This window comes from Lactuca serriola, chromosome 5, assembly GCF_051521515.1.
Source record: "Lactuca serriola cultivar US96UC23 chromosome 5, Lser_US96UC23_V15, whole genome shotgun sequence".
NCBI lineage: Eukaryota > Viridiplantae > Streptophyta > Magnoliopsida > Asterales > Asteraceae > Lactuca > Lactuca serriola.
This window is the reverse complement of record NC_136412.1, coordinates 5,423,990-5,440,582: the sequence shown is the minus strand read 5'-3', so window position 1 is coordinate 5,440,582 and position 16,593 is coordinate 5,423,990.

Sequence of the window (16,593 nt, the reverse complement as noted above, 5' to 3'; positions counted from 1 at the left end):
TAAAATTCTGACAAAGTTTCACAATTTGAATATTAAGGAATTCAACACTCCTTTTGATTCAAGTGTGAAACTAAACGTGAAATCTGGATGAGCAGTGGCTCAACTAGAATATGCAAGTGCAATTGGGAGCATGATGTATGCTACACATTGCACTCGACCTGACATCGCATTCGCTGTAAGCAAACTGAGTCTGTATACTGACAACCCAGGGATGGAGCACTGGAAGAAAGTGGGTAGAGTGTGAGGATACATGAAAAGGACAAGTACTTTTGATTTGACATATTCGTCGTCAAATGGAGTACTATAAGGGTATTCTGATGCTACCTGGATAGATCACATCAGTGACTCAAAATCCACAAGTGGTTGGATCTATACTCTATCTGGTGGTGCTATTTCTCGGGCGAGCAAGAAACAAACATGCATATCTCGTTCAATGATGGAAGCAGAGCTAATTGCCTTAGCAGCAGCAGTCAAAGAGGCCGAGTGGATTCGAGATCTACTTATAGATATTCATATGTAGGATATTCCAATGCCTTCAATACTCATGTGTTGTGACAGTGAGCCACGCTGTCTAAAGTATATAATGTGGTATATAACGAGAAGTCGATACATGTAGGTTTGCGACACAATTTGTGAGACAACTGATTGAAGGTGGTACCATCAAATTTGTCTATGTCAAGACAAGTAAGAACTTGGCAGATCCGTTTACCAAACATCTGATGAGAGATTTGGTTACAACTACCATGATGGTTATGGGTCTAAAACCACAATAGAATCGCTTGGTGATGGATACCTAACTTGGTATTAGTGCTCCTAATTCTCAGGTTTAAAAGGTAACAACGAAGTCACTAACGATAGAAGGTACTATCATTAATGATAGACCCATGTGAGGTAGGATAGTACGTCGTTGTCGAGAACGAGGTTGAGTTACGAATCTTAAAAAAGTTTTGGAGACATATAAGCAACGAAGATGTTGTAAACTTTGGCTATATGATCTAGAGGTGGTGCCACCTCAAGTGAATATTAGTGGTTTATTTTCTAAATGGTCATAAAAATGATTTATAGTGCATGGCTATATTAGCGCTTAGGAAGAATGCAAATACAACATGTGATGTCTGGGAGTAAACCTGGGAGATTACAAGGTTCATGGTTTAAACCTATAAGGTTACCACTGAATTGGTCTCTTCTTGTTTGTTCTCATTAAACTAGGGTTTAATCTTCATGACACCCGAGTGACATCATATGTCTGAGTGAAATGAAACTTTCCAACTTGGTGGGGTATTATTGGAAAATATGAAGGTATAATAGCAAGTTAACTATTTTACTTTATCCCACATTGGTGGGGGAAGAAACGTTTTGTAGGTTTATAAGTTTTTTCGCTTGATAGGCCTTCAAAGGCTTTAGTAGATCAAGGGAATGGGTCAAGCCCACACACACGTGCCCAACCTAGCCTAGCACTAGTCGACGCCGCAAGTGCATGAAATGGTGTGTTTTAGGCGCACTTGGCACATCGCACGATGCATCAGTCGGTGGGAGCTGATGGGCTTCTATTTTTGTCAAAGTTCGGGTTAAGTAGGTTTGAACGATCTGGTCAAATGGTTGATTTCATGAATAAGGCAACGCAATCTTATGGAAGGTCCAGAAAACAGCTTGCTTAGAGAGCAAGTCGTCGCCTTAGGGTTTCTATGGGACCAACCCATGAGGGGCCCCTTTATTGCCTTCTAGGGTTGCGATACCTATAAATACAACCCTCTGGGAGCCATATTCTACGCACGAAAATTCTAAGCTCTCACACACACACACACACACACACTCTCTCTCTCTCTACGATTTCCTCTGGTTTCTCATTATTCACTTTGCTTTTATCATTTTCCATTGTTGTTGGAAACTTGGTAAATCTGCATTAAATCTTGGGGTTTTACTCTCTTTCTCACAACCAATAGAAGTGAAGTAAAAACCTTTAAGGACAGGAGTCTAATCCGTGCAGTTATTCTATGTTCAATAGCATCCGTCAACATGTCGGTTTTACATTATTGTTTTGTTTTTAATTTCGTCCAACAAAAGGACAGTCTGCTTCTACTCCTTTCTTATAATCAGATCTGATCGAGAATGATTGATCTGATTTATGGACGAAACTTGGTAATAATAATAATAATAATAATAATAATAATAATAATAATAATTATTGGATTCATTTATTGCAATTAATAGACATAGAATTCTCAATATTATTTGTCGGTTTCCTTATGTGTCTATTATATCTAATATACAACAATGTTTTCATCAGAACAAATTCGTTTTATGAATGGTTTCCACTACAAAAAAATCATTTGCTAATTGCTGATATGATTTCTGCAAATTAAGATGATTTTCACAAAACAATAGCAATTTCAAATAATAAGTTAAATTTGGCAAAAATGATTTTTTCGTAAAGCTTAAAAAACTAATTTCCTAAAGTCCAATTTGCAAAATAGATAGATATTTTGTGATAATATTATTTTGAAATACAATATTCTTATGATTGCACATAACCTATGTTGTTTATTATCCCTTGAAATTTTGGTAGACCGAGTAATCTAACACATATAAATAAAGTTTTGGAAAGAAATAACCTTTTTTTTTGTAAAATAACCACTTTATCCAGAATATATCATTCCGGAGAGTTCTACGAAACACCGGAATAGAATTTCGGAAAAGTGTTCCAAAATATTATTATTTTTTATTTTTTATGTTTATGTGTAAATTGTAATATGTGTTTTGTATTATTTTTTTTCTTTTTCTATATTATTTTTTTTTATAAAATCTAAATTGCAACTGTAATTTTAAAATCGGGTGATACCCGTGGGCGTGGCTCGTATGGTTATGATAGTGCGGGTGAGACCCGGTGGAGATCGGTTATCAGGGTTTTGGATTACGTTTAGAGTGGGATGACTCTGTGGTTAATGATTGGTATACATGTAATGCATAGGCCAGGGTAGCCTTTATTAGTTAGATTCTTAGTAGGAGCCTGGTGGTTGGACCAACTGTGAGGCTGTCAGTCTCAATGATTGATTGGGAATTTTATATCTCAGGGTAGCGGAAGGTCGCCGTGGAATAAGAAAATTTCGGATGAAATGCAAGTGTAAATCTTTAGGTCTTAGGATATGAATTATGTACTGGGTTGGTATTGGGACGAGACTTGCGTTAGGAGTTGTCATATATAAAATGACCTTTCGTCAGCAAGTTATGGTTAAGGAATCTGCCTGCCAAGGGTATCAGTTGGATGGTCCAGGATCAAAAGGATGTTTCTCAGTTCATAATGAAGTATGAGTTCCTCGTGATTGTGTTTCTGAATGGTTCTATCTGTATGGAGGCCAGGCAAGTTATGTGGCTTTGGAATTATAGCAATAAGTTGTGGGACTTGGGAGTTCGGTTTGTGTTTTAAAGCCAAATGGTATATCGGTAAAGTGTCAATTCGGGCCTTTAATGGATTTTGGATTTTAATTCGAAAAGCTTTAAGGCAAGGGTGAGTTGTTAGAAGCGTAGAGCTCCTCATTATCTTTTCATGAATATAAATATTGTCAAAATCATACTTAAAACAAAGAAGTTATGGCCTTCAGAAGTTTGGTGGTTTAAAGGCTAAGCCTAGTACGCAGGGCGCATGTTACGTCACAAAAATCACAACCAATTTAAACCTTTAAAAACAACCCATTTACTAAAAAAGTGTTTACAAAACGTTGTTTCCAAAATGTTATTTAAAATCAGAGTCTCCCAAGAGCAGCAACATAAAAATCTAGGATGTGTACGGTCATGCCTTCGCCTTGCCACAGTCCTCTGAAGTAAATAGCCCACACTTAGACTTTGCTTGCCCTCAAGCAAATTTAAACTTGTCACAACTAGAAATTTTGTGTCCTGTAATCTCTACACTCAAGTAAAATGTAGAATCAAAAACTTAAAGAGCATGTAAGATGCTTACTCTATGACATCTAATTTTCAAACACATACACCATACAAGTTGATGAGATTAAAACTTAATCTTGAAGATCGATTAGATCTTAAACAGGTAAATAAAGATTAAACAGCAAGAACGCAAAAATAATGAACAACTCAAGAATGAATTAAACGTGTCGAATGATTATAGAACAACCCTCAGAAGAGCTCGATCAAGAACATCAACTGTAGAGGGTTAGAAGGTTTACACGAACGATGAAGAAAATCAAAGCTATCGTAATTCTCTCTATTGTATTCTAGATCGTTAACCTAATATGCATGCAAGCATATAATTATATAGTAAACCTAACAGGCTCACGGTTGGACAGGCCCAAACCGGAGTACAAAATAATTGGACAAATAGCCGAGCCCAATGACGCAATACTTAAACGAATCTTCAACCCAACAATCTCCCCCTTTGCGTCAATTGGAGCGAGATCTTCACTTGTTACTTGGGCCAGCAGCAGCGGCAGGTACCTTCTTCTTTACAGTCTGAAACAGATGAGAGATAAGAGAAAGTATCGTTTGTCTGAATCTGATGTACCATTGGATCATATCGTTGAAGTATTTGACATCGTCCGCTGCATTCTCTTTACACCGACGGATGATCGACAAAACATGCTCAAGACAAGCATTGGTATAAAGATGTTTATCCGCTAAAGCAAAGAGACATTTATGTCCTTCTGCTCTAGTGAACATGACCGAATTACGCTTCGGGTCAATCTTGCCCATCTTCATTTGATTGAGATCACTGGCCGATCCAACAGGAGATATCTTCGGTTTCTTCTTGAAGACTGTGGCAATCTCCTGATCCATCAAGGCGACCTCCATGATGTAACAAACTATCATCCTTTTGAGATGGTCAATAATTGGACGATATTCAGCTTCATTCGTCAAAAGGATGTTATGCAAAACGATCCAATCATGAGGGTTGAGGTTCGGTAGATCTGCTAAGGATATAAGATGTTCGGTTCTTGCAGACCCTCTGATCACCCTGAACCGAACGTTGATGAATCTCCCTTCGGTATACGGCTTTAAAACCTGAACATTAACGATCTTCTGAGCGTTCCATGTTTGGTACTATGGTTGAGCGGCCTTCAGATAGAATTCGATTAACTCCCTATCGACCTCAGGATTAGGATGAGGGACTTCAAAAATGTTGGAGAAGGCGTGGAAGATAAACGCCTTTCGAGTCAAGGGCATATCGAACTGCGAATCGACAGAATTGTAGCAGTCGAAGGAGATCACCGGTTCGAGCCTTAGGATGCTAGGAGTATCTATGGCCTCCTTTATCATTCTCTCCCGAGTCCAAGCAGGGAAAAAAGTCTTCCTGCTCTCAAGGAGATCGTGGGCTTCTCTCTTCTTGCGTTCGGCTTCTTCAGCTTCTCGCGCCACACGAACATTATCATTTTCAACATTGCGACTGTTTTTGCGTTTAAGCAAGTCAGCAATGGTTTCTTTATCATCTTCATCTTCTTCCTCAGCTATTGTCTTTCCTTTATCCTTCACACCGGAACCCGAAGTTTGACCAGTCGGAGGTGGTTCGGTTGTGTGAGCAGCTTTTGAGGAAGGAGGTGGTTTCGATCCGGACTTCACTTCTCCCCCTTGTTTCGGATTGGACACGAAACTAGGTAGCCCTTCAGTTTTGCTGAGGAGGTCCAGGGCAGGAGAAAGTTTTTCAGCAAGGGTTCGCCTCACCGAATGATTGAGAATCGGATCGTGTGCTTCCAGGGTGTTGGATAGGGCAGAGTGTACATCCAAAACACATGTTTTGATAACCTCCCGTTCGGATCGAAGAGCTTCAATCTGTTGCTGATAGTTTGAAAGCTGAGTGCTCTTGACCTTGAGGGCGGTGGTTTTACTTGCCAGAACGTCCATTAACGAGTTTTCGGCAGCAAGATCCTCTTGAAGTTTAGCGAGGCGCTCGTCAATGGAGGCACAAAGGGCCGAGTTGTCGTCGCTGATGGATTGGCGAAGGGTAGCGAACGACTGCAACTCTGTTGAGACGAACGTGGCCAATTGTTGAACGATTGGTTCCAACGTTGTCTTTGTAGCATTAGCGCTCTCCTGTAAGGACTTCAACAGGGAAGAGGCTTCAGAGAATAGTTTATCGACTTTTGCGGTCGCAGCCTCACAAGCTTTTGTGGAGGCGTCAATTGTTGCAGTGGCTGAAGCGATGGAATCATGCTGAGCCCTGGAGAAGGCATCAACAATCTTCTGAAGAGCGGCTTCAGAGAGAGATGACTGAGTGTTGGAGGAGGAAGCAAGAAGCAAGTCAACCTTCTCGTTTAGCTCCTTAAGATGCTTCTTTGTTACTGGAGCATCATCCTCGTCGTCGCTTTGAACTTGAAACGGACTAAAGTAGACCGAATCGAAGGTCATATTTTCCCCTCCAAGGAAAGGGTTATCTCCATCAGAGGCATGATCTGGAGATGTTAGGGGTGGTGAAGCTGGGGGTGTGGTGGTTTGTGTAGGTTCAGGTTGAGTGTTGGTGGGGGTAGTTTCGGATGGTGGTTGAGTGTGGGTAGGGTCGGTTGTATGCTGGGTTTCGGTTGTATGAGGAGGTTCGGTTACAGGTGGTGTTTCGGTTGCATCGGTATGAACCCCCGTATCAGATACGTTGGTTGTAACCTTTGCAGTTGTTGTAGTGGTATCTGTGAAAATGGGTGGTGGTATAGGGAAAGAGGTTTTAGGAATGGTGGTAGTGGGGTTTATGGTGGGAATGGAAGTAGGGATTGTTTGAGTAGGAGAGGGAATGGGTGAGACATGAATTTCCATGTCTGGGGTAGGTGATCGGGGTGGGGTGTTGCCTCTTGGAGGGGTTTCGCCTCTTTGAGAGTCGTCCGAACCCGAACTCTCGCCTTCTGAGTCACTCGAAGAGGAAGCGATGATAAGCTTTCGCTTCGGTTGAGTCTTCCGTCTCTTCGGCTGCGGGGATTGTGCAGCTTTGGTTGGTTTCCTCTTCCTGGGAGAAGGACCTTTAGCAGCTTTGGTCACTTGCTTCCCTTTATCCGCCTTTTTGCCCCTATTAACAGGTTTTTCAGCATCATGGATGGACTTGAGCATTTCCTGTGTGAGTTCCCTAGGTCCAGACGCCTTGAACTCCTTAATGGTCCGGATGATCCTGCTGTCAGATGGAACATCGTCGTACATTGTCTCCAGAATGGAGCCAATGAAAGAAAACTTGGATGCATCTGAGACGATAATCTTCGTGGTATGAAATGAACCGATCGAAGACATCGATGCACCAGCAGCAGTGGGGACATCAAATTTATCCATCGCCCATTTTGTGATGAGAGTCCAGAACCGGGCATACGACACCTCAGAGTGTCGTGAAGAAGAAGAGAGGCTCTGGATGAGTTGTTGCCAGAGAACAAAGCCATAGTCAAGATTGACTCCGTTGTAGACGCCATACATAATCGACAAGAACAGTCGACTAGAACCATCGGATCCTGAGCTTCGTTCAGATAAGCCCTTGAAGAGGACTGTAAACATGCCGTTCCACTGTGGCGGCAAGCAGGATTTTTTAAACTTCGCGACGGAGGTGAGCGCCTCCGTGTACCCCATATTATAAAACATGTTGTAAAGATGCCCAATCGGAATCGTCTCCGGATTAATTCTTGAAGGGTCAGCAGCAAACCCTAGCAATGTGCCAAATCGTTGTCTAGAAATGGAGGTCTTGTGATCAGAAACCTCGAAAAACACCCTATCGACTGCTTTATCGTAATGTGCAGTCGCATACACCTGCGATAGGAGCTCCATGGGCACAGACTCAACCCTAGAAAGTGCAGGAGCGATTTGTGAGTACTTCAGGTACTTGATGATCGGAGACATATAGGAATCGTACGCCAGAGGGGTTAGGTCAATCACCAAAAACTGTTGAGGGCGAATGGGAAGGATGTGTGATGTGGCATGGACAGATGAGGATTCTGCCATTGTTGAAGGTAGGAAGAAGAAGATGAACAGGAAAGCTTTTGGGAATTTTTGCTCTCTTGGAAATTCTGATACAGTAAAGAGGTAAATGGGAGTGTAGACTGCCTTTTATAGTGGGTGAAAGGAGAGAGAAAAATCGGTTCAAATCTTCTATGGAAATACGAAAAGGTTTCCTGGAATGACAGATGCGTGACAGTTAAGGCATGCGATGATCACGTAGGAGAGAGAGTGTCAGATTCCTAGGAACACGCTGCCCAACAAGCGCCGTTTCAGAAAAAACCGTTTCAAATCCACACGCGCCTTTAAGTTCTAGAGAGGAACCGCTTGAAATTCGCACACGCGTCCATTATGTCAGTAAAAGAATGGGCGTTTCAAATTCGCACGCGTCCCTTTTTTTTTAACCGTCGTTTGAAATTTAATCCTTTGATCTCCCGCCTGAGTCAGCAACCCTTAATCTTATCTTTTAAATGGCATCTTTTGAAGTAATTGCCAACGTGGATGATTTTTGACCATAACCCGATAATGAACCACCAAAGCAATAATACAGCCTGTAATTATTAGTACCAGAATTTTGGAAAATCAAAGATTTTCGTGCTAAGAGTGTAAAAAAGAAAAGAAATAAAGCAACTCTTTTTAGGAATAAATGTGATGTCAATAATGACACGGAACAAATGATCCAGGGCACAAATCTCTTCCTTTAAGATCAAGAGAGACCTTAAAGTGTTTATGTGGATTCCCGTTGAATGACGATCAAACACTTATTAATAAATGTTGAAAGGCTTCTTTTAATTAGGCTACGTAAGGGTGGCTTTCGCTTTGATGCAACAATTCTAATCTTGAAAAAGAAAGAAAGTGATCAAAGTACCTGTGAGACCGGTGTAGTCTGTTGAACAAGTAGGTAGGAATTAATTTTAAATTGGCTTGGAAAATATAAAATCTCAAAAAAAAATAAAAAACTGGATCCTAAGGGAAGAAATGTTATGGTGTTTAACAATTTCATAGGAATCACACAAAAAAAATTTGAGATTTCATTTAGATACATCCGTCAATTCTTTGGTGATGAACTTGAGCAAATTTATTGTTCACCATCAATTCAGATTTGGTGTTGAATTTTGGGTTTCACTCAGCTCGTAGTGGCACGAAACTGAGATCATAAACACAGTTGTTGTGTAACCATAAACCTCAGTTGTAATTTCTGAGAGTCTCAAGAGTTAAGTTGATGAAACGAATGTAATGGAGAAATGTAATGGAGATGGTGTAAGAAATTAAAGTACCTCTGCTGCGAAAATAAGGACCAAGCAGAAAACTCTTATCTCATGTGAGAAGAGAGTGAGGTAGCTCATGATTAGAATAAATGGGATAGCCTAATTGGGAAGACAAGGTTTGTTTATACCAAGTCATTAAGGCTATTATTCAGAATCTTATGAGGCTTGGGACACATACAGCAGCATGCTTCTAGGGACACTTAAGTAATCCAACAATTATATCCCCATAAACGAACGAACACATAAAAAAAATAAGAAAATATATTTGGAGTTTTTGATATATATAAAAAAAATTAAAAAGAAAAAATAAAAAAAAAAGAAAATTAAGCAAGGAAAAAAAAACTTAGAAAGAGAAAAAAAACTTTGAAAAAATTTGGAAAACCGAACCTGAACGTTCGGTTGGTTTCGGTGGAGAAAAATTTGAAAAACCGAACCCGAGCGTTCGGTTGGTTTCGGTTTAAGAAAATTTTGAAAAACTGAACCCGAACGTTCGGTTGGTTTCGGTTTAAGAAAATTTTGGAAAACCGAACCCGAGCGTTCGGTTGGTTTCGGTTAAAGAAAATTTTGAAAAACCGAACCCGAACCTTCGGTAGGTTTCGGTTTTGGAAAATTTTGAGAAATCGAACCCGAACCTTCGGTAGGTTTTGGTTTTGGAAAATTTTGAGAAACCGAACCCGAACCTTCGGTAGGTTTCGGTTTTGAAAAAATTTTAGAAAACCAAGGAATTTAGGCTTACAATAAGAAAATACCTTTGACAATAAGAGAAACAACTTTGTACATGAAATATACAACCAAGAAATCTACCTTTGTGGTGATGAGCGAGTCAGATTATTTAACCGAACCTGAACGTTCGGTCAATTTCGCTTCTTACGTTTGAGGTTGAGAGGTAGTTTGAGGTACTGACTCTGATTCCATCATACCTAGCCCTTGTAAAATTCTGTTGAATGATGCTTCAGGAAGAGCTTTGGTAAAGACGTCAGTCAGTTGATCAGTGGTTCGAACAAAGTGTACTTCAACGTTTCCATCTTCCACATGATCTTTGATGAAGTGATACCTCAGTGCTATGTGTTTGGTTTTAGAGTGTTGCACTGGGTTATGACAGATCCTAATTGCACTTTCAGAGTTACAATATAGTGGGATCTTCTTCATATTGAATCCATAGTCTCGAAGTTGACTCTGGATCCAAATCACTTGGGAGGTGCAGGATGCAGCGGCTATGTATTCAGCTTCGGCAGTAGACAACGACATGCATGTTTGTTTCTTTGATTGCCAGCTAACCAACTTCCCGTCAAGGAATTGACAGCCGCCAATGGTGCTTTTTCTGTCGAGTCCACATCCTCCAAGGTCTGCATCTGAGTAGGCTTGAACGAAGAAGCCTGAGTTGGAAGGATACCATAGACCTAAGGAGGCAGTTCGCTTGAGATATCGTAGAGTGTTCTTTACTGCAAGCATGTGAGGTTCGCGTGGGTTTGCCTGAAATCTAGCACAGTAACACACAGAAAACATGATGTCAGGCCTGCTAGCAGTAAGATACATTAGTGAGCCTATCATTTGACGATAGAGCGTGATATCAACAGCCGGTTTGTCTAGGGATGGAGTTAGCTTGGTGCCGAATGCCATTGGGACTTTGAATTTGGAATCTCCCATCATACCAAACTTTGCTAGGAGAGTCTTCTTGTAAGCTTCCTGATTGATAAAGATGCCTTTGGGTCCCTGTCTAATATCTAAGCCAAGGAAAAAGTTAATAGGACTTTGACTTTGGATGCTGAAACCTTCTGTTTGCCTTTTTGTTCAGCTGACGAATGAGATTTTTGAGAACGAACAGAATGAACTTTTGAGTGAGATGGAGATGAATTGGAAGAATTAGAAGAATTAGATGAGTGAGAAGGAGAGGGCTTAGATGACTTCTTGTCTGGAGACTCTAGGTGACCCTTTTGCTTTTGATCATTGGTGGGACTGACCTTAGAGTTTTGATCTCTTTTGATTTCAGAACCGAACCTTTGCTTTCGGTTGGAGTCGTTCTCTGTACCGAACCTTTGCTTTCGGTTGGAATCATCCTCAGAACCGAACCTTTGCTTTCGGTTGGTATTCTTTTCCGAACCGAACCTTGGCTTTCGGTTGTTGTGGCTCTTGTGCTTTTTAACAGGGTTATTCTCAAACTTTAGATTCTTGTCTTGATGTGAGAAATAAGCATTCTGGGATTGCCAGAATTGTTTCCTTTCAGAGAGATTCTTCCTGTATCTCTGGTTCCTTTGACGTTTATGATTCCTCATCTGCTTCGGTTGATGATGGATTTTGGCTTTCATTTTCAGTTTCTCTTTGGCTGGTTCACTTTGAACTGTGGAAGCTTCACTTTGAACAGAGGAACTAGAGGGAACGTCTTCTTTTGCCGAACTTCCATTTTCTTGAGGAATGTCTTTCGTACCACTGGTACTTGGCACATCGAAATTATCTGGCTTGTTCAAGGGTTCTGGTATGTATCTACATTTACTTATCCATGAGGTCCTTTCTGATAAGCCTACCGTTTCATCTGCATTATCGATTGGAGCTGACCAGAAGAACTCATCGCAGCCATCAGCATTGTCTTCGTTTACAATTGCTGTGAGTTCAGCAGTCTGATGTTCGGTTACTCCTGTGACCTTGTACACTTGATTTGGACTGGTCCTAACCTTTTGATATACAACCGCTTTCTCTGCTAAGATCGGGGACTTTTGTTGGGACAATCGAGCGAACTCCACTGAATTTTCTGAAATTAGATTCTTGTGGTTTTCAGGTTCGCTTTTCACAAATTCTGAGCAGTCAACCGTGTCCTTTACAGAAATTTCACTCATATTGTCATCCTCATTAAGCTCAGATGCATTTTCAACATCAATTTTGTTTTCTGAGCTCAAGTTGGCGTTTAAAGAGTCAAATTTTTGTATGGTTTCGGTTCTCAGTTTAAGTCTATCATTTTCATCCAAAAGGTTTTTAAGCATGTCCTTATGGTCCTTGGATTTAATGAAAGATTCTATTTTGTCCAGTCCATACATATAGGTCGGATTGACGTCATCAAATGATATCACACTCTCACAATTATAAGCTTCAGCATCAATTTCATCCTCCTTAAAATCAAGGAAGGGCAAAATCATGCGATGAATCTTTTGTCGTATTTCACAGTTCAAGTGAAGCTGAGTAATATTAGTGTAAAGATGTTTTGCAATCAAACAAAAAACATTTCGCTGTTTTAACAACTTTAAATTGTCTCTTTGTAAATAAATGTTTTCATCTTTTATTTTAACTAATTCTGACTCCTTCAACTCGATCCACATGCGCCGTTCCTCACTCTTCGAAGACACCCTGCTTAATTGATCAGTTAAGTTAGAATTGGTGACTCGAGTTTGAGTTAAACTACTATCTAGATGAGAGATTCGTGAATTAACACTTTTTAGTTCTTTTTCATATGAGCATTGTGGTACTTTAAATGAAACAAAAACCGATTGTACCTTCTTGATCAGTTCATCGAGCTCGTTGAACTGCACGCTGAGCGGTTTGGCCGTAAAGCACATATCCTGCTGCTCCTTCGGTTCATTGCTTCCACCATCAGTGTTTTATCCCTTCATCTGAGATACTTCAGACACCATCAAGCACCTTCCTCCACTGCTCTCCCTTTTTTGCCACACAAGCCTTTCCATGAGAAGGCTTCCTTACTTCATCGTCTTCAGAGTCGGTTGACCAAACTTCCACGCCACCGAACTCGTCATCAGCAACCGAACCCTGCACAATTAGAGCATTCATGGAAGGGTTAGCGGTAGATTTCTTCTTCCTCATCTCATCAAGCTTTTTCTGCAGCAAAGCTTCCTCATCCTTTTCCTCATCCTTTTCAGCCATCTTTTTGAGGACACAATCCTTAGCATAATGGTTTTTCCCTCCACAGTAGTAACAGCTTACTCCAGAATCACCCTCTGCCTTCGGTTCCTTCTTAGACTCATCAACCTTCGGTTCATCTTTAAACTTTTTTGAACTATAACTCCCCTGCCAGTTTCGGTTTTTGTTGCTGGGGAATCTCTTCTTAATGAACCTCTTGGGGTTAGACACCATCATAGCATAATCCTCAGCCGTGAGGTCATACTCCTCCAAGTTGAGGTCTTCGTCCTCCATCACAGCTTTACTTTTTGACAAGAGGGCCAACGAACCTAGGCTTGAGTCAACATTTTGTCCTGCAGCACAATTTTCTCCTGAGACTTGAGAATACCCACCAGTTTCGCCAAAGAATATGATTTAAACTGCTCATGGGCTTTAACTGTAGACACCACTGCTCTCCACTATGATCTTAGACCATTTAAAAACGTAACCTTCTGCTCGATAAGCTTCCTTTCGATGTCATGTTTGATCATCTTGCTGAGAAGATGATTGAAGCGATCGAACGTTTGGGTCACAGTTTCTTCGGCTCCTTGCCTGAATTCTCCAAACTCAGATAAGAGTAAGGTTTGGATAGAGTGTTCAAGATCCTCATCTGTAGAGTACAGTTCACGAAGTCTATCCCAAACTTCCTTTGCCGTCGTGCATGAACTTACTAACCTGAAAGTGTCGGACTGAAGGGCGAATCTGATCAATCTTAACGCCTTGATATTGCACTGGAATTTATCCTTTTCATCTTGCGCAATATCTTTAACATCCTTCAGTAGATCAATATACTCCTTTTGAGTTTTAATAATCCTTGACGTTGCAGAGTGAGAAAACGGTCCATTAATAATTGCTTCCCAGATGAGGTATCCATTATCCTCAGATCCTATAACATAGTCTTCAAAGTGATGCGCCCAGACTTCATAATCATGGGTGTATAGGATGGGAATCTTCGTGGTTGATCCAATGTTGTTGGAAATATTGATGGGATTCGATTGCGACTCGTCCATAATGATCGAATAACCTGTTCAAAGATCAGACTTGTAATAAATCAGATTAGGGCAAAACAATAAATATCAAGATACGTCAATAATGAGATGACGGCTCAATAAATATCAGTAATTGCGGAAAAATCTAATTGAAACCTTTTCACAGAAAAGAAGTGTATCGATTACACAGCCTCCTGCTCTGATACCAATTGATGAGATTAAAACTTAATCTTGAAGATCGATTAGATCTTAAACAGGTAAATAAAGATTAAACAGCAAGAACGCAAAAATAATGAACAACTCAAGAATGAATCGAACGTGTCGAATGATTATAAAACAACCCTTAGAAGAGCTCGATCAAGAACATCAACTGTAGAGGGTTAGAATGTTTACACGAACGATGAAGAAAATCAAAGCTATCGTAATTCTCTCTATTGTATTCTAGATCGTTAACCTAATATGCATGCAAGCATATACTTATATAGTAAACCTAACAGGCTCACGGTTGGACAGGCCCAAACCGGAGTACAAAATAATTGGACAAATAGCCGAGCCCAATGACGCAATACTTAAACGAATCTTCAACCCAACACAAGTACTACAAATAGTCAACAAGCAATTGGAAACCCTAGAAGTTCTTGTTAGGTCCATTTTGGACCAGGACTTCCTTATTGGACTCATTGGGCCAATAAGCCTCCAATTTGACTATCATGGGATTAGAACCTTTAAATGGGCTCTAATTGGACCCACATCCATTTATTTCAACATTTTGGGCCACATTGGGCCTAGAATGAAATAAATTAAAAACTATGAACCATAATTAACCTAATTTAGCCCTAACAAGTCATAAAAATCACCTTTATATTTATTTGGACCAAAAATCACTCAACATAACCATGAAAATTGGGCTTAAGCATTTAAGGCCCAAACATTCTCTTTTCCCCCTCCATTCTCGGCCCAAGCCCAAATAAAAGGAGGAGTTAACTTCTTGCATGACACATCATCTTTGTATGGAGGATATCTAAGTATTACACTTCAAACATCCATGCATTCTCATCTTTCCATGCAAGCTCATTCTCTCTTCTCTCCTCTCTTCTCCCTCTCGGCCGAAACCAAACAAACACACACACATTTCACTTAAAAAATTTCTCTCAAGAAACTCTCTCCATTTCTCTCCAAATTTTCGAGATCTAAGAGGTGTTCAAGGGATTTCTTCCATAAAAATCATCATCTAAGGTAAGATATTGCTTAGATCCATAATCTAGCTACTTCTTTTCATCAAGAATCATCTCTTAATCCATTCAAGTTCATGATCTTGCATCTTTGAACCCACTAAGTTCGAGATCCATCCAAGGAACTTGATATGGCCGAAAATAGCACCAAACTTCCACAAATCTTCTTCAAAACCGAGACCACACCCAAGGTGAGCTTCATACCCCCTTATTTTCGGTTTTTATAAGTTTTGTGGGGGGGGGGGGAGAATACAAGCAAATGTGTAGATCTATGATTAAGTGTATGCTTAGTATGATTTCTATGTTTATTTAAATATTCTTATGTGTTTATGGTGTTGAAACTAGTCAAAAGGACCTAAAAATCGAGATTTGCATTTTGATGTACGAAACAAGTGCTAAACATATCATTACACCTAAGTCATTACTAGAAAACTAACCAAGTTGGTTAAGATGAACTCCTTGGGCTAAAAATCTCATTTTTGGACTCAAAATGCTAAAAATATGAAATTTAAGGGCCCAAAATGTAAAAATACAAATTTTGAGGGTTGATATGTGTCAAAACAGTTTCATAAAGGGATTTTCCAGAAATTTACACTTTGGAATGATTAAAATGTAAATTTTTAAGCTTAATGGGCTAAAAATGAACTTTTTGGCCCAATAAGGCCCAATATGCGAGATTTGCAAAGTTGAGGGGCTGAAAATGTATTTTTCTGTAAAAAAGAGGACTACTAGTGCCCCAAGTCCATTTCAAAGGTTAAAAATGCTTTTCATATTCAAAAGGGACCAAAGATGCAAAAAATTTCTATTTTGGGCCAAAAGTGTAAAATTTGTGAAAATGAGAGTTTCAGCCGAAAAAGTTTCACTTTGAGGGACTAAAACTGTTTTTCAAAAATCTTTGAGCTGAAAAATACCTTTCTACAAGTTTTGGTGCTAAAGTGTCAAGAAAAATGCTTAACGACTAAAATATAAATTCTTTTAAATAAGGGGTCCAAAAGTGTAAATTCATCCAAGAGAAAGGGGCTGGAAAATGTAAAATACTAATGTCTTAAACAATGAACCCGACACGATGAAATACTAGTACCTCGACTATTGGCGAAATTCAATACACCTTCAACACCAAAATTGTTATCAAACGAATTGATTCGGTCTCGAATCAATAACAATCTGAAACTACTAACACGACGATATTTCAATACACACATGGGAATTTCGGGAACACAATACGCACGCGGGAATACACCAGACGTAGATACACCATCCTTGGGCCCAAAAGTTTCAAACCATGCTTGTTGGGCCTAGCTAGCCCGTGGACATGATCTTTAG